Here is an 8,211-nt window from a genome sequence, read left to right on the forward strand (position 1 = left end):
AGTAAGACGAGTGTGGCCAATGCGAAGGCGGGAGAGAGTGGTCTCCCAACCTCGGCACTGATGACAAGAAGACGGCCAGTAACCTATGCTCGGTTTAATAGAATGAAGTTTGTTACCGAGCAGAGTTGACCAACGTTGTTGCCAACGGGTGCGAAGGTGGGTAGCTATTGCAGCAAAATAGTCCAGAAATGGAACACCTCGATAGGAAATTGGTAGGTCATATACTGCTGACCGCGCAGCAGTGTCTGCCTGTTCATTGCCCTGTACGTCGACATGACCAGGGACCCAACAAAAAACAATATCTTTATGTTTGGTAGAGATACGGCGTAGCCAAAGTTGGATACGGAGAACTAGGGGATGAGATGTATCAAATTTTCGTATAGCCTGTAGAGCACTAAGGGAGTCTGAGACTACTACAAATGATGACACAGGCATAGATGCGATACGAATAAGTGCTGCAAGAATGGCATACAGTTCAGCAGTAAAAATGCTAGCTGAAGATAGTAAATGCCCTCGTACGACGCTGTCCGGAAACACTGCTGCGAATCCGACGCCGTCTGAAGACTTAGAGCCATCTGTGTACACAGCGGTGGCATGAGAATGAGAGTGGAAGTGATCAAGAAAAAGAGAGCGGGAAGCCACCGTAGGCAGTTGAGCTTTCGAGCAAGGGAGTGAGAAAGAACAGACCCGAACAGCTGGAACTTCCCAGGGGGGTAGGGAAAAGTGAGATGCTACATGAACATATAAAGGTGGTAACTGAAGGGAAGACAAGAGTGAAAGTAATCAATTTGATAAATATATTGAGAAGGGTTAAATTTCAGGACTTGCATAACAGTCTACGCATACTGCATTGCTACTACACTATGGAACCGGAATGTTTTCTGGCTCCAAACCAACTAAAGATATAATCATGGTAAGGCCTGACCAACCTAGAAATAGTTGGAAAGATGCCACATTTTACTCGAGTGTTAGAACAGTGTAGGAGCACTTCAGTATACTCGCCCTACATTTTTTTTTTTGAAGCTAGTCAGTGTTTTAACTTCATTTACCTTCTATTGGCTTGGACCAGTAGGCCTACTGCAGTACTACTATCTTTTAACCCTGACCTGTCACACCTATAATGCTGTTGTCTTTCCCCTACTGTACATTCTGCTGATGAGGGCTCTAGTTACAAGATGAAATAGTCTTATTTCCATTGATATTTCTTGTTTACATGTGGGATACCCTTCAGCATATGATGCAAAATTATCAGCCTATCTAAAGATCATCTTGAGGCAATAAATTAAAGAATGCCAAGGATGCCCTTATAAATGCAGACAAATCATTTGCACAGGAAAGAACAGTACTGCAGCAAGCCAACATATCAATTACAGAGGCCTCAATTGTTGGTTATTTAGCTTTTTCATTGGTTTGTCAGACTTAAGGTAGTTAGCAGAAGCTTGACATTCACAGTACAGTAATTGAGAATATTACCAAGCATAACTAATTACATTATCTACCTCTTGTAACAATATTCTTACATCACTAACATTTTGGCATATAAATTTTGTGATTCTCACTGCAGTACTTGTCAAAACAGCACTCCCAGTGCAAAGTATCCAAGTTAAATGATAATCAACATTAATACTCTGTTCCAACGATGAAAATGGGTTCTGACACATGGGTACAGATAATTTGTTTCTGCCAATTATCATGAGACAGTACTGAACCTGATGGGGTCCATACAGCTGGGAATGGGAGGTAATTAAGTTTGAGCCAAAAGTAGCTTCAAGAATTTGTATCAAGAGCCCTTCACCAGCACTGAGGTATCTTATCTTGAAAAGGCTAGACCTACAAGGATCATTCAATTCCTGGAGAAAACAGGCAGTCTGGTTCAATCCCCAAAAAATGGAGTCTAAATTCCTTGGATTATCAAAAAGAAGCAATAAACCACAAGGGCTATACAACGCTGCAGGGCAGGGAAGGCTGTGAGGGATGATTAGTAGGTAGAGTACAATGGGGCAGTGGATATTATTATTACTATTATAATCAAAAAGAAGCGCTAAGCCACAAGGGAGGGCAGTGGATAGTGCAGGGGCAAAGGGGAGTGCTAAAGGTATCATCATCAGAGTTTGTAGAGTAAATCAGTTGTTGTCAATAAGTCTAAATTCCTTGGAGCAGTAGCCTCTAGCAGGCATCAAAGCATATTCCCCTTGATGGATGATGGGGGTACAAAAATATACAACAAATTAATGTAATGGAATCTGTTAATAATATCAATTTTGGTATCTTTAGTGTTGAATCTCACCCTTGAAAAAAATCTGACCAGGAAAAAATAAGAGGATTCTATAATTGGTAGTACTATATCCTACACAGGCCAGCTTCAGTTTTTTCCTGTGAGGATCTCTCAAGCGAGATTCCTTGATGCTGGTGAGGGGCTCTTGATCTAGGGAACTGGATCTGTGCTCCAGTTCCCTGAATTGAGCCTGAATACCTTCCATTACCCCCCCCTAATTATAATAATTCTTGTGAAGATGACTTGCCTGCATAGGGGTTTCCTTCCTGCTCTTCAATTTATTGTTGGAAAAGGGATACCGAAAATATATTTTCTTTGTTGAAGGTGTATACATGCATACGTGTGTAAATATATTATAATCGGTGAAAATGGGAAAAATCATTGAGCACTTTGTGCTTACACACACACATCTTGAGAGGACCTGGAAGGAGAGGCACAAGAAGTACATTTTAAGTTAACCCTTTGAGGGTCGACAGGCCCTCTCAGAAACTCGTTCTCAGGGTCGGCCAAATTTAAAAAAAAAAAAAAAATTTTTTTCTTATGAAAAGATAGAGAATCTTTTCCCGATCATAATGACACCAAAATTATGTGATTTGATGGAAAACTTACGGAATTATGCTCTCGCGAAGTTAGCGGTCACTGCGATGTTTACGCATCAGCGATTTTGCCCAATTTGAGCCCCATTTTCGGCCAATTCCTCTGTACTAGTCGACAAAAAACATGAATATTTCGCTAGAACTACATTTTTTCTATTGAATGAGTGCAAGAAACCACCCATTTACCATTTTCAACTATCCAATACAGTGGTCAGAATTTAGCAATTTTGCCAATTTCACACAAATTTCAAAAAATGCCAATTTTCGAATAGGGTCCAGAACAAACAAGAAATACATTCCTGACACTAAAATGACATTTCTTCTGTTCATTAGTCACGTCTCAAGGCCCCTCTTACATTCTTTTGCTTTCCACTTTGAATTTTTATTCTCACGAAAAATAGAAGATTTACTGTTATGCAGACTACTGCATTAGTGTAAAAAATGATATAAATCATATTGGCGCACTTGCAAAAGAATGTTAGACTCACCAGTTGACGTGTATTGGACGCTTGGCATGATTTGTTTACTTTTGAACTTTGGTAAAAATCGAACATTTCTCCTACTTTGAGCTCAATTTCAAGGTACTTTTCATTGTAAAAGCAGTGAAAATCATCTCAATTTCTGTGATATGCATTCAATTCTATAAAATGAGACCAAGAAAACTAGAATACAACAATAAATACCATACGAAAATACAGAGCAAAGTCGCTGTTTTATGCCAAAAAAACGGTGAAAGTTTTTTTTTTCTCATTATGCACTGTGCTGCAGGATTTTTTTTATACTGTGCACACTGACCACATAGACCCATTCTTTCATATGGAGGCCTACCAGCCTTTTCCCCGAGAGATTTGACGGCGCTAGAATTTATGCGCACTAGTACGTCAAAAACCCCTGCGCGTAAGACGTACTAGTACGTCCGAAACCCTCAAAGGGTTAAACACTGAGGTGATACCGCACTCGGATGACAATTCACCCAGTGAAGTGCTACCTAACTTAGAGTTAGGTAGCAGCATAGTAAATTGCCAATAAGTTAAACCTCTAAGGTTTGACTTGTTCTCAACTTACTATTTTATTGGAAAAAGTTTTACAATTATAATTGAAATTGTGGACCAGTAGGCCTACAGTATAGTTTGGTAGCACCTCACTATGCAAGTTGTCACCTGTTCTGAGTGAGGTATCACCTCAGTGTTTAACATAAAATGTGCTTCTCTTGCCTCTCCTAATTCCTCTGATGATGTGTGAAAGCACATGAAAGTGCTTGGATGTTTTCCTATTTCCACTGTGGTATCTTTATATATTTGCAATCACATGTTTATTGTGATTTCTTCCATGTATATAAATAAAAGATGAATGGGAGACTTGAACTGTGGTCCCAAAATTTTAGGACCACAGTTAGAGCCTCCTGTTCATCTTTCCATTTATTCATCGGTTGTCGTTTATTACGACTTAATGAAGAGTTCATATGTGTATGTGTATATGTATGTATATATATATACACACACACACACACACGTGCACATGCGCACACATACTTCATGCAGAATAAAACAAATTTGCCAGTTAGTCACAAACTGCCCAACAAATATTTTTCTAAAATGGTGTAAAAGTTTAATATTTCAGCCCAAAACACCTTGCTTAGCTATGATGAATATAATTCAGTTAATGTAATTCTACTAAACTTACTGTAGCTAAGCCCTTGACCAATGAACTAACAGGGTAAACGTCTTAAATCAGAATAGAATAAAAATAAACACCAAGTACTTTTATACCTGATATACTGTACACACAATTTATAGATATACTGCAATAAACATTGAAAATAAATGATAAGTACAATTTAGCCAGTGGAGTTTTTCCTATAATTTTAAGTCCCTTCTCTCAAGAGCTGTATAGCCCTTGTGGCTTAGCGCTTCTTTTTGATTATAATAATAATTCTCTCAAGAATTCACTGTATTATCAATGATAAGCTATATCTACATATTTTTAAATTTGTTTAGACAGATTTTCAGTGTTTTTATACAAATTTTCACTTATGTGGCAAAAATCACCATAGCTTTTTGGCTTAAATGAATTTGTCTCATTCGTCACGATGCATGCATGTGCATTTGTGATATTAATGTATGATGAACTCTACACTGATTGTATGGATAATATATATTACTAACCCACATTCAATAATGTACTAAAGTAATGCAGATACAGTACTTTTGGTATGACTGGAGACATTCATGAAAGTCTGTCTTGGTTAGACCAAATATACTCGCATCATTATTATTGAATGTGAGGTATTCACAGTGTATAAATTGTAATTAGTATATATCTGCACATATGATACACACAAGTCAGTAAAAAAAAGAAAGCAGTGGCAAGTATTTGTCTATACAAGCCAGTGAAAATGTCAACTTTCTGAAATGTAACTCGAGCAATTCAGGATATATTACAGTGAATATCACACTTAGTGCCTTTGCAAAAGTTAGGCAAATGTTCATATTAACAATTCTTTTTTTATTTTTTTCAATCCTTCCAATTTTATAAATATTTTGTATTTCAGTTTACCAAAATAAGCCTGAATGCTTAAACAGTCAAATGCTTTCAAAATGTGCTCTATAAATTTGTCAAGTTATTGGTCAAATTTAAGTTCCCAATTGCACAGCTTTACTTGTTTTGAAATTCATACTTCTGATACAATGGCTTACTAAAATCATGTAAATCTTATACAAACTGGAATGGATAATTATACACAACATCCCAAAACCTAATAAAATATTTCTCAGCAACTCCATTTTTAATTTCTGATAAAATTCCTATGCCAGCTCTCATTGTTACACAATTAAGAGAAAATACACTTAAAGCAAAATTAGTATGTAAAGTCATCCACAGGTATCAATTTTACTTCTGATGATCAAAAAGTTATTCACATAATTATTGTAAATAATTCAATATCTACAATTGCTGTGTTAGACAATGAAGTATACAGTAATAGATCTGGAAATAACAGGCAAATCATGGACATACTACCAACACAGAATTAGTTCCATTGTTTCTGCTGCTTGTAGCAACAATTACAAGTACAAAAATAAGTGTAGTATATAAAAACTTGAATGTTTGGTGCAAAACAAAGTTGAATCTGCTACAGAATATTTTTATATTCAAGAAACCAAATGCATACCCAGAAGCCACACTCATATCCATTAAAATGACTTGGCTAAACCCTAAAAATTCCAATCCTATATTCATTCACTAATTTATAAATTAACAATTGTGCTATCACAGTTCATGTATAAATATAAGAGAACCAGTTTAGGTTTTTGAGGGTTTTATGGAATAAAAATTATTTGATATAAAGTGATGAGTGCAACTCCTCTATATGGCCAAAAGGCTTCAACAGTGTACACTAAGTTCCTGTGTGTCAGTACAAGGACCTATTAAACAAACAATTAGACAAAAAATTAAGCTATAATTGAGTCCAGGGAAGCAATTAAGTAAAAAAGCAATCTAACATACTATGACTAGCATAGGGAAACTTTGTTCTCCATACATTTAATTGTCTATATCAGTGTCTCTCACATTACTAGATCTTATGAGTATTCAAAATAACCAGTATCATTAGCAAGATTCTTCTTAGGGTAAGATTCAAAAACTTGGTACTGTACAATAGTTTTAAAGTTGACCCAAAGAGATTAAAACAATTGAAAGTCACTATAAAATAGTGCATTTCAAAGTGAAAGCAATTATTTAATTACCTGTCTCTTCTAATCAACATACCATGCAAGCACTAATGAAAAATATAAAATGTACAAAAGATCTTTGAGGATTAATCATTTAAAACACCTACATGGCTACCCCCCATTCCCCCTCTACTTCATGCAGGCACAACAGTAATGGTTCACTTTAGGTCAACTTCCATTTCAACAGCAAGCTTGTACTTGTAAGCCCTAAATTTTCAGTAAGACTATTTAATCAAACTTTAAATTGGGTGAGCAAGCTGAATACATGAACAAGTTAAGCTGTTACATCACATTTGAAAATATTTATTTGTACATAACAGTGATGAAAACAGAGATGCATACTAATGTAATAAACCAAAGTGGATAATAATCTTTAGAAAATGTACCACAATTATATATGATCATGAGTCCAACAACACTAAATTCCTGATACAGTATGAACTATTCTTTAAGGTGACAAAATCCTAATACTCCAGACTATCAGTAGTCTCAAATATGACAAGGTATACTATCCATATAAATGAACACACAGTAGATAGAGCAACATTCCTTGAAGATGACTTTTATTTTAATCATTGCAAAGAGCTAAACCTGTAGGGGTTATACAGCACCCAGGGAATGGGAGATAACCAGGTTTGATCCAAGAAAGGGAAGAAGTCCAGTTCTTTGGATAAAAAGCCTTTCATCAACATCGAGGCACATTCCTTGAGGGTGATGATACGTACTTAGAAACTTGACAAAAGCCCAAGAAAACACAACTGAAGGCTTTTCCATCAGTCAGTATTGCTTGTCATTGTGAGCAGGGTAACATTTTGTGAAGGGATTCAGGGAAACTGGTTTGCCAGACTTGAGTCCTGGAGGTGGGAAATACAATACCTGCACTCTAAAGGAGGGGTGGGGATATTTGCTATTTAGAGGGACATATGAACTGTCATTTATGTGCCTCTGGCAAGACAGTGATAGTGTGATGGTGAAAGTGTTTCTTTTTTGGGTCACCCTACCTCAGTGGGAGATGCCCAAGTCGGCCGTATCCCACCGAGGCAGGGTGGCCCAAAAGGAAAAACGAAAGTTTCTTTTACATTTAGTAATATATACAGGAGAAGGGGTTACTAGCCCCTTGTTCCTGGCATTTTAGTCGCCTCTTACAACACGCATGGCTTACGGAGGAAGAATTCTGTTCCACTTCCCCATGAAGGTAAGAGGAAATAAACAAGAACTAGTAAGAAAATAGAAGAAAACCCAGAGGGGTGTGTGTGTATATATATGCTTGTACATGTATGTGTAGTGTGACCTAAGTGTAAGTAGAAGTAGCAAGACATACCTGAAACCTTGCATGTTTATGAGACAGAAAAATGGACATCAGCAATACTACCATCACGTAAAACAATTACAGGCTTTCGTTTTACACTCACCGTCCTGCCAAGTGAGTGTAAAACGGAAGCCTGTAATTGTTTTACATGATGGTAGGATTGCTGGTGTCCTTTCTTCCGTCTCATGAACATGCATGATTTCAGGTACGTCTTGCTACTCCTACTTACACTTAGGTCACACTACATATACATGTACAAGCATATATATACATACCCCTCTGGGTTTTCTTCTATTTTCTTTC

This window comes from Cherax quadricarinatus, chromosome 48 (assembly GCF_038502225.1).
Source record: "Cherax quadricarinatus isolate ZL_2023a chromosome 48, ASM3850222v1, whole genome shotgun sequence".
NCBI classification, from domain to species: Eukaryota; Metazoa; Arthropoda; class Malacostraca; order Decapoda; family Parastacidae; genus Cherax; species Cherax quadricarinatus.